Here is an 11,699-nt window from a genome sequence, read left to right as displayed (position 1 = left end):
TCAGCAGATGCAGATGTTCAAGAATAACTTGATCACATATTAAACTCAAAATCTCAAAATTTTCTTGACTGATTCATGACCATATGTTTTCCAATATATTCCCAATTCTCTGTGTACATGTCAGAAAAAAAAGACTAAAGATGAAACTGTAAATATCAATGTAAATATCAATTTGGTTGGTTTCCAGCACCACAGGATGGTAATGCCTCACAAACATGAATGCATTCATCCTCAAAACATCCCCTAAATGTTCTCACACCTCATAATCACATCACTACACTCCTGGGAAATTCACCGTATCATCAAAGCACGATTAAGGGCAAACAATCTGTGAATAATTCCTTACTCAAAATGCCTACCCTCAGCCATTACCACTACGGGATCAGAAGCAAGGTGGATGATCCTTCTTTTTTTGCCAGAATTTATGAGGATGAAGCTGGCCTTAATTAAGATGATTAACACCTCTCATTGAATTGGTGGGAAAAGAGAGCAAACATGCCATAAGGTTCTCTTCAGTCTATTTGGCTAGAAAGAATATGATTAGGACACAGGAACTCAAGTAACAAATTTGCAGTAAGTTAATACAGGGGAGAAAGTAAAGCCTAAGCATATCCAGGATCCAGTGAAGAGAGCAGGAAACAGCAGGGTGCAGACAGCAGCCCCTCATCCTAATCTAACACAACTGATGAGACAGATGGCAACTGTAAATAAAGTACCAAAGAACTTTAAGAGAGAATGAAATTCCATTGCAGCTGGCATCAGGTTTACAGAAAAGTAGCATGGAGACCTAGGGGACAGTGGAAGGTATTGTACTCATGAGGAGAACAATGACTTTTGTTGCAGTGAGCTCTTCAGCACCTCAACTTAGCTTGTTCTATTTTCAGTCTCCTCCAAAAATATCAACTCTTTGGCATTTATTCTGTGGGGGGGAGTGGCCTCCTATTTACCCTACTAAAACTAAAAAGCTCATAAAAAATAAATAACACAAAGCACCAGGAAAAATATGCTACGTTTTAAATTGACAGTGAAGGGTATAAACATCAGACTTAAATTATACAGCACAGTGAACAAATCCAGATCAGTGCTGGCTTCAGTAGCTGCAATACTAATGTACTGCTGCTTTAGACAGAGCCATTGCAAGTGCTTTAAGAGTTCCATAACTGCTGGCAGTTACGTGCTCAGAACAGCTACATTTCACAAAATACAAACCTAGTACATCCAAAGAGGAGAGCACTTACCCCTAGGGTGGAATCCCGTATGAGAAGAGAGAACAGTGACAGAAGGGAGTTCCTTTGCTTTCAAATACCAAGTAGCTGTTTACAGTCTTTAGAGGATGCCAGAATTCAGTGTTTTTATGGAGACCTCCAAATCATTCTGAATTACATTAAAAGGTTTGTAACTATCATTAACCACATCAGTCCTTTTACTCAAAGCCCCTCACAGCTAGCTGAAGATTCAGCTCTCCATAATTTTAATGTTTTCCTATCTAATCTTTAATCTATCACTATCAAAAGTACAGGATAAAAATTAATCCAACCCTACATTTACAATACAGTTTCATCAGAATAAGCAGCTGAAGTTCAAGTAGAAATTACAATTATGTAATCTGTAATTACTATTTCTGCTCTTAATCAGCAATATTCTGAGACCCAAGGTCAGAGTAACTACACTGACCCTTAATAAAACTAGAAGGGGTTATAACATCCAAGAAAGTTAATTCTGATTCCAGACATCTTGGCTCTCAGCTGTGTAGCTGGGCAGCCTTGCAGCACCAGCTCAGGTGCAGCCCATTTTACTCATCGGGTGTGATGGGTGTGTTGTGGGTGTAGAGCTGCTCATGCTGAAACAGTGCAAACTCCCCACATTCCTCTATCAATGAGAGACCGTAGCAACTTTTTAAACAGTTCCACCCCTGCCCACCCCAAAAGAACCTCAAAATAAGCACTAGCCATGATTAAAAAAATCCACATGGCACTCCAGTAGGAAACACCTCTAAAACATGTTCTCCACTGCAGGACCTAGGTGTTCCCAGCCTTTGTCTTTCGTGGTTCCTCCACACATACAGCACTGCAAGTGTTGTGCTTTAATATGAGCTTCCTCAGACACCACATTTCACTAGGACCAGCATCACTAGGTGCTGTCATCATACAACTAAAATTGGGATGAACACAACACGCCGAAAGTTGCATGCTTTTACTGGGGCTTTGAAGGCATGTTTCTTTCTAATATTCCATTAAGCCACCTGAGTGAGCTGACATTTAATTAATTCTGCCTCTGGTTTGGTAACTCTTACAGATGCAAAGATTATTTCAAGGATGGATTAATGCACAGTATCAATACTTGGAACATTTGAGTCATAGAGCTCTCTTTGATCTTACATTCTGTTTGCTATTGAAAAAGCAACCATCTCACCCTGTGCAAGAAAAAAATGAAACAGAATTTGACATCATGTTAGAAAGATTCAATTCATTAGTATGATTTGGTATCAGAGCTGCAAGGCATGATCTACAAAGCTGCAAATGGAGAAACGCACTTTAAAGATTCCTCATTTGCAACAGATTTCAAGCTGCCAAGCTCTCCAAGACAGTGTCCTGCTTATTAGAACCTAAACTGGAGATGTGGATCCAAGGTTACTATGTTCTTTTAATGACCTGAACTCACCCAATATTAAACATTACAGAAAGCAACACAAGCCACTGCTGTAATAAATGACCAGACTGTACCACTTTGATCAGCATGGGGTCCCATATAATGATCAAGGAGCTTAAACTTGTTTGCTAAATTACCTTAACAGAAAACACAGCTTCTCAGCTGCATTGTCCCTGAAACACTGTAGGGCCACATTTTTTTGCCCCCAGAATTAATTTATCAATTCCCAAATGCTGTATTTAGAAGACAGAAGGATAATTAACATTGCTGCATACACAGCCTGTTAAGTCTCTATATTCTCTTTTCTTTGTGCACTGAGGATCAGAGGTCCCCCTCCCCTCAGGTAACAAGGCTACAGAAGGGCCCATTCTGTCCTGACCAGGAGAGCACAGAAGGACAGCAGGAACATCTTAGCCATGGGACTGCTGGCTGGCTTCTGATAGCAGGGTCACTGCTCCCTGGTAGGGTGGGAAAGGCAGACAGAACTTTGTATTTACCTCTAACAGCTACTCTTACTCTAAATAATTTTATTTCAAACACTGAAAAGTTGTTCTGGTGTTTAATGAGGTGCAAAGGAATTTTAATAAATAAAAAATCTTTTAAAGCACACCTGTTTAGAGATTTGATTGAAAACATTTTGACTCTGTATTTACAGTTCCCCTGATTTGATTTAAATCATGTAAACTGAAGTTCCTCTCCTGTGATGAGCATCCACATACCATCAATTTCTGAGTAACACAGAAGCATTTAGCAATTACTACTATATAAAAAGTATTTCAGGTCTTTTTATATTTATATAGTTTCAGTCTGTATCTATAGCATTCTCATGCAAAGTGCCTTTATTTATTCATAGAGCTAGTTCAGATTATTCTTTCTGAATTAAAGTTCAGATCCCTTTTCACCATTACAGAATGCGTACACTTATCTACCATTTAATAAAAAATCTGATTCTATCCCAGATAAAACCTGGACAGACTTGCATAATATTTCAAAATGCCAACAGAGAAGACATATTCCTCGCTATTACTCTGAAAACCAAGTACTTAATCTGCATTTCTGCCAGATAATTCTAAAATTGGCTGTTTGTGAACAGCAGATAATTCTTAATTAACTCCCAATACTACATTAAAGCTGAATTCTTCAATGTTTGTGCATTTCTAAATAGGTCTGCATTATGGTCTCAAAAACAAGGAGTGTGAACAGAAATCTGGTATCAGCTCCTCAAAGAGCAGAACAAACTATTTAATATTCTGGTGCTCCTGCAGTTTGATCTAATACTCAGTGAACTGTAGGAATGACAAAATATTAATTATGGACATATTTTGCTTCATTATTTATGCTTCATCCAAAAGTTAATGTTTAAGAAACACACCCCTCATGCTTAATTCTCTGTCAGCTTTTTACTAATTATCACAGCAGGAGGAATGCACATTTAAACCAACTCAGCTGACTCCTACTGTTTGCAGCCTCTCAAACATGTGCTCTGTTTGTAAGCTGTACTTAAAGCAGGCACAAAGGTCATTTTTGCATCAACTTAGACTTCTAACAACAAATTATTTTATTTGAATGACATGCTCTCTTTCGTCTGGATTTACCTTCATTATAAATGAAGACTGCACCTCCTCTCCATAGAGAACTCATTCTAACATCCTTCCCTGTGGAAGTATCTAACCAGAGTATCCTGTTCTGTATGGAAGGGATGAGTCCATAGGCACATACTCAGGGAGAGACCTGCTGGTCCTCAGCCAGTGCAGTTCCTCACAGTTGCAATGGAATGCTGACCTTCTCCAGGGAAAGCTCAACATGAGGGCTGACTCACCAAGCTGCTTGGAAATGTCCTGTGGAGGAGTCTCTCCCGTTTCTATAGGAGGCCGTGGAGATCAGCTTCACAACTCCAAAGAGTCAAGTACCCTCAATCTGTTCCTGGTATTATACATTGCTCCATCTGTAAACTGCTTACACTGAGCACAAGGGCTCTGTGCACTGCTGGAACCATCCATCAAGTGAATATAGTTATTGATTTAGACCACAAGGATATAAATCTGACTGGAAATGGAGACAAGTATTCATACAGACACCAAAAACATGGATATAATACTTTTCCTAGTAATCTTGAAGGTACTTTACCAAAATTTCTCCCTCTAGTTTAAGAGTAATAGGCCATAATTTTCGAGATGAACAAGGGAACACACACTATAGAATAATTCACCCCATATGAACTCCTTTCTTTAGAGAACAAGAAAACGTCAAAGCAGTAACCTAGCGATATACCAGGAACATGAGCAGCACCACATCATTTTAGCACAACTGCAGTACCTCTTCATTGGTTTCTGGATCACAGCTGAAACATTCATGGTTTTGTTCCCCCACTACTGTAAAATGTAATAAACCAGGATTTTGCTTCTTTTCTTCCCTCTTATAAATATTATCTCTACTTTTGGAATCAAACAATTAATCTAATGATATCTTTGCAGGGACATTATGAGAAAAAGCCTGTTTGATTCACAGTTATTTGAAAAGACAAATAAGGAGCAAGGGTTTAATTTTTTTTCCCCTTTTGTCAAGTTAAAACAATTTTTCCTATAACTTTGAATAGTACAGTAACCTCTTCATGTTGAACTGCTTGCAACTAGTTGGCAGAGACCTGAGGAAATAATGCACTTGGTTACTAAAGTATAATGGTTGACTGCAATGGCTACATATAACACAAGGATAATCAGTTCCAGAAGTGGCTGTGCTGTCTCTGCATCCTTTCCAAAGAAGTGGCAGAAAGAATTCTTGGCTAATGTTTTCAAGAAAATTCCCAACTAAGATGGGCTATCTCAGAGCCCAAGACAAAGTTTGTGAAGTCTTTTCCAAAGTTCAGCAAGAAACAGAGTTAAACAGAAACCCCACACTACTTTTTCCAGAGAGCATCTAGCTGTGAAGACAGAGATAAGATTAAAACAGAGTAAATCCCTTCTAGGCAATTAAGCACAAAGAAACCCCATGTTATAGTCAGCCCTGTGAATGGCAATTTTACAATATCATCAAACTGTTTTTCAATTATTCCTGTTGAAGACTATGAACTAAATCTTTGGCTGATACTGATGTATACATGAGCATCATTTATATATTTCTCCTGAAAATATTGGAGAATTCCATCAGCTGTTTAAGAAACATACTCTGGGGCTTTAATTTTACACTTTGACAGCAAAGAACAAATTTGCACACCCACGTGTCTATGTGAGTATATATATTTATGCATGCATGTATACATATCATATACGCAAACATACACTGGACATTACCTTTAATGATCCTTTTCTCTCTCTCTGCATCTAAATATATTTCTTTTAAAGCTTATATCCAAACCTCTTACTGTAAGCATTCGTTTTATGAAAGAAACTACAGACTTGCAGAGGTATATTAATATTGATAAGCCCCTCAAGCTGCTGTTCTTTGTAAGAAACCAGCACAAACAGGCACACACAGAACATCTCATCATTATGCTACAGATGTGCATTAGGGAAACACAAGGAAAGTCAAAAGCAGTATTTTCTTTTCCTACCACATAAATGATCAGTGTATCCCAATATTCTGGAAATTTATGCTAAACCCAGGATGCACCAAATAATCTTCATCAGCCCTAGTTAAAAATTTGCAACTCTGAACGCATCAGCACCATGACTAGCAGCATTATTATTAACTATGCAGGGAGAAAAAATGATTACCATGTATTTATTTTAATTCAATCCTTTTGTTTATATTCAAATCTTTCCATTTGCGCACAAGAAAACCACTTTCTAAACTCTGTGCCTTGGTAGGTAGTAGAACTGACCTGGGCAAAGACCAGCTTCTCTTCTAATATACACACAGGAAAAACCTCAGTTATTTTTCCTCTATTCTTCCTAACAGAATATTCCTATTAATATGCCATGTACACACAGAATCAGGCAAATTTCCCATTTGGAGTTACATCTGCTCAGTGTTGCCTTTCACATCTCTTGTGTTTGGTTTGGAAACAAACTGAACCTTAGCCCGCCTGGCTTGGAAAAACCAATGGAAGCTGCTGGGTTTTGCTCTGGTTGGTTACCACAAAGACGAGATTCCCAACAAAAGACACAGCATTTAGGCTGTAAAAATGCCTGTTGCTGCTGAAGCTTAGGACAAGATCCACATCTCTACATATTTTGTTATCAGTATAGCCAATATCTAGAGATGATGCTGCAGGTGGTATGGTTTGGCTCCACTCCCCTAGTTCAGCCACAGAAATTCCACTGTGGTTTAAAATTATCCAGTCTTCGAGCATGGGATTTATGGAAACAAGGATTTTAGTCCCAACAGTCTCCCCATCAGTAGAACACATGAGCTATGTCACAAGATCTTTCTTAATCTGTCTTGGTGAGGTGTTGGGAACTATGCTGATGGCTCAGGATTACAGAGCACAAAGGCTCCCTTTGGAGGGTATGGCCGCAGGCACTGATGTTTGAAAAGGGGAAAACCAAATGCAATTGCTACATCACAAATAGCTTGGTATCAAATAGTGGTTCTCAGTCCAGGGCTACCCTCATGAAATCGGGCCATCCTACTCATGTCATCTGTGCCTACTCCATCTTGAGCCTTACAGAAAGTCTGTCACTGGTTTCTTTCCTTCTTAGCCCAAGCAGAAGCAGAAATAAAAGCTCTGGAGACAATTCCCTTCACATGTAAGATATGAACACCCTAGATTTGGCAACATTTTCATGTGTGGTATCATTCACTTTTTCTAGGGAATTTCACTAAGTAAAATCAGCTTCAAACACTCCATAGATATTTGCTTGCTGTAAAAAGCTCCCAGTCAACCACATTTATTCCTATTCTCTGCTGTTACTCTGGATGCATAATCATCATAAAGCACATACCCCCAATGCATGTTCCATTTCATCCTCTGCAGAACATGGTTATAAAGGTTATATAAACATGGTTATATGTGGTTAAATATGGTTATATAAATAGGTTATAATTATCCATTATAAATCAACAGACAGTACTGCACAGTGGTAAAACATATTAAACTATCACAGGGGATGCATACTTATTTTACACTTGAATAATTACTACCATTTAAGCCATGAATAACATAAGCAGAATTTGTTAAGTGAAAGCTGGAAACCAGTTTTACAGCTCAGTGGGAAACAGAATACCATTTGAGGCAAACAAAAAAGGACCATTGTGTCTTGCAGACAAAAAAAAAAAATTAAGGAAAAATGACACTGATAATAAAATCTATGTAATTGCCATAGTCTGATGCATCTAAAAGTGACACCATGTCCAAGCAGGTTAAAAAAAAAAAAAAGTAGAAGTCTTTCATTGCCTATTCCATCAGCATCATCACTCAAAGCCTCATTTATTGGGAGTTAGGAACAAAGTAAGTCAAAGAAAGCAATAAGCTATGAGATATTTATTAAGGCTGCATCATAAAAGTGACAGAAGCGATAAACTAAAGCAAGTTTTAAATTTTTTTTCAAGCTATACTAATAATTATTTAAAGCTATTTCTCTTTTTGGAATGAACAGTCTACAAAGGAAATTTCAGACATTGGCAAAGTGAGACTGGGAAACAGAGAGTCTTTCTTGTTTACCAGGACAAAATACAAATCACCTTCAATTACTATCAAAATGGAATTGGCAATAAAAAATGCATAGTTGCAATAGCACAGTCACATTAATTATTAAACCAATAAACACTAACTGATCACTACTTTGGAAAGCCCCCTCAGATCCACTTTTAGCTGGAGCACGTCAGACAGGGCTCATTTGAGCAGCTGAGCTGACAGATCTGATGAGCGGCAAATATCTGCGAGAGAGAAGTGGGGACAAACATTGCAGTCAGAAGTGAATTTATGAACTAGTTGTGAATTAAATGAAACAGAGAAAATAGAACATTTTTACCATTTTAAGATAAAATTTTACCATGACAAAAAAGGACACTGAGTTTCAGTGGTGCTTACTGCTGCATTGACACCCATAAACAGAGTGGTCATTAAAAAGAAAACATTAACTGTTTAGGATCTAGGAATCAGGTAACACTGATATGGGGAACCAGAGCTCTCTACCAGGATGGCCAGTGTCTGTCTGGGAAGCATTGGGACCCTCTGTTGCTGGGCTCCTTGCAGTGCCATTAACATCTGGATTGTGAGTGACTACCCAGACAATTCTTCTGCTCAAATTTCACAATCCAGCTGGACCATGGTCCCACATAACCACTCCAGTACATGCATAATCCAATGCCTCTATCTTAACTATATTTAACCATTTTCACACCTACACAAACAGTTTCTATAGACTATATACAAATATCTTACCTATATTCAATTTTCCCTCTTCTGCAGCAGGAACTCTCTAGGACACTCCACCCAGGGCAATAATTTAAGCTTACAAATTGGACTAGACACAGCAGGAGTTGGCAGAATCTTGAGAATCGGCCAAAATTCCCACCTGGAAAGATCCTGAAGCCATCTGTCAAACACCTCCTTGCAAAGGTGACTGGGAGAGCTGTCCATCATCCAGGTGCAAACTCCCCCATTCTCTTCCCTTTGCAGTTCCTGCATCCCCTGGGTAACCAGTGAGTGACTTCCATGCACTGAGTAGAGGCACAGGCCTGTTACCAGCTGCAACACTGTTAGAACTATAGAACAAACCACATCTCAAATCCCACAACTCTTGCCACAGTTGCTGCCTCCAGTTCCTACTGAGTCCAGTCAGAGCTCTGGTGATACCTAATTGTCTGAAAGTCTCAGAGAGAGATCATTCAATAAATTCTCGTTTGAAAAACAACTACTGTGAGAAGTAACCAATCCCTTAAGCTACATGATAACATGACAAGATTCATACGCTTGCTACACTGGGAAACAGCCTGATTATTTACCACTAATCAAAATAAAACATTTTAGAGAAGTAATTGCTGTTCCATCAGCCATAGAATGAATATATGCAGCTAAAGCAGAGCAGATTATTTTGCTTGTACTCAGATCAAATTTGCATATAAAACTCAAAGATTAACAGAGAGAAGTTAACAGCAGTGGTGATGAAATGAGGGTGAACTTGCACAAAAGTTTTCCTCTCTTCCAGCCAAATAGAATAATAGACAAACTAATGTTCTCAAGAAAAAAAGTTAGAGCCTCTCAAAAGATCAGGAGCCCATACGTAATATCCAAAGAGCACAATCTGGTTCCTTCCAAAACCTTTTATTTCCAAAAATCCCACAAAAAACAACAAAACAAAACAAAACTCCCCCCCCGGCATTTAATGGCATAGCTATGCACTTCAACATGCCTCTCAAACTCACCGGACCACTGAAGATAAAATCATGTCACAAAACTGTTTTCTTTTGCTCTCCAGTAAAGCAAACACATAGTTTGGATATATTTCAATTCCTGAGAAAATAAACTTCAGCTATTTCTGTATCCACCTGCTTTCCCTCAAGGGTTGCAGGCTAACACACCTGATACTTAATAGAAATGTTTGCAACCGCACTCAAATAGATTCAAAACACTGAAAATATTTCTTCTGATGCTCAGAAATTGTTAGAAGGCAAAAATGCAGCTGATTGCAAGTGGAGAGCCTGATATTGATCTCCTTTATCTATCAGAGCTTATTATAAACCCTTTGACAGGAATAGAATCAGTATGATTTATTTTAGTATACAGAATGAAAAACATGGCCTTACAAGTTACTGAGTGTTCACAGAGAGCAAAGAATATCCAGAGTAGCTGGCTGCAAAAAGCATTACCCTCAAGGAGTCCTGATAACATTTAGATCCAGACTAAGCCTTAAATTGCACTTCTTTGTGTGTATTAGATATTACCAGCAGAATATAGCATAATTGCATTATATTGCATTTTAATTAAAGATACACATGCAAATTTTAAATGAAATTAATAATTACATAATAATTACTATTCATCAGGAAAGTTTACTATTCTATTTTGCTTGTTACCTGAAAAGTATTAAAAATGAAAAGCTATGAAGCCTTGCAGGGTAGAAACACCACAACTCCATTTTTAACTAATTCCAAATTCTCATTCCTTAGCTCACTCAAAGAAATTCAAACACTGTGTTTATAGCTTAATAAACTATGTATTTTTCTAATTTAGAGGGTTTAAGACCAATTTATTATTTAGATTCCAAGTTCCTTTGCAACAAATTCATCTTAAATGAAGGATCTCCAGAGTACAGGACTATCATGGAAATACTTCCATGGCATCACCAACAAAGGACAGTCATCAGTGAGCAAAGGCCACATGCCAAACTCCAATGTGTTCAGTTCTCTGCGATTTTATCACTATGAAAAAGTGGAATTCAGATCAGCTATATATTGAAAGGGATATTTCTTGAAAAAAAAGAAAACAAAAAATGACTCTTCTTAAATACAAAGAAGAAGCATGTAGCCTGTAATAACTCTGTAAATAGATCCCTTTCTGAGTGAGAAAGCACATCGTGTATTTTTGAGTATTTTCAAGAGGATGTAGCACACAATCAAATAGGAAGATGCCATGTAATCAGTAAATGAACATGTAAGACTAATTATTACAGAGGATATATATGAAGAGGATAATTAGCAATGTCAGTGATTCCTAGCACAGCTAAACCACTTGTTATTCAAAAATTTTAAAATTGTATGCTGAGTAATGAAATATAAAATGAAACCACTTCCTTATTTACATTGCCCCTGGATTCCAGTGAGGAGATGCTGTGTGTGAAAGCAAAATGTGGCCTTCACACATCCTGACAGCAAGGAAATCCCCTGAGGATGAAATAGATGGTTCTGTGCTGCACCTCTGGACTTTTCTGTCATGGGCTAGCAAGCATAGTCCCGGAAGTGATGCTCTTGCAAAGGGGTGCTTACAGCTTCCTCTGTGACCTAACAGAACCTATCAGCTGGCCAGTTTGAATATGGACAATTCTTTAAACCACTTAAAATTGTGACCGACTCTGTGATCCACACTTAAGAATACACAACCCCCCCCCCCCCCCCAGCTCTCTCTCTCGTTTCCCGTGTTGGGCAAGGCGCGCGCGGGACCACGACGG

The sequence above is a fragment of the Corvus brachyrhynchos genome, unplaced genomic scaffold, assembly GCF_000691975.1.
Source record: "Corvus brachyrhynchos isolate BGI_N302 unplaced genomic scaffold, ASM69197v1 scaffold200, whole genome shotgun sequence".
NCBI lineage: Eukaryota > Metazoa > Chordata > Aves > Passeriformes > Corvidae > Corvus > Corvus brachyrhynchos.
The sequence above is the reverse complement of the archived record's forward strand: the minus strand, read 5'-3'. Positions refer to the sequence as shown.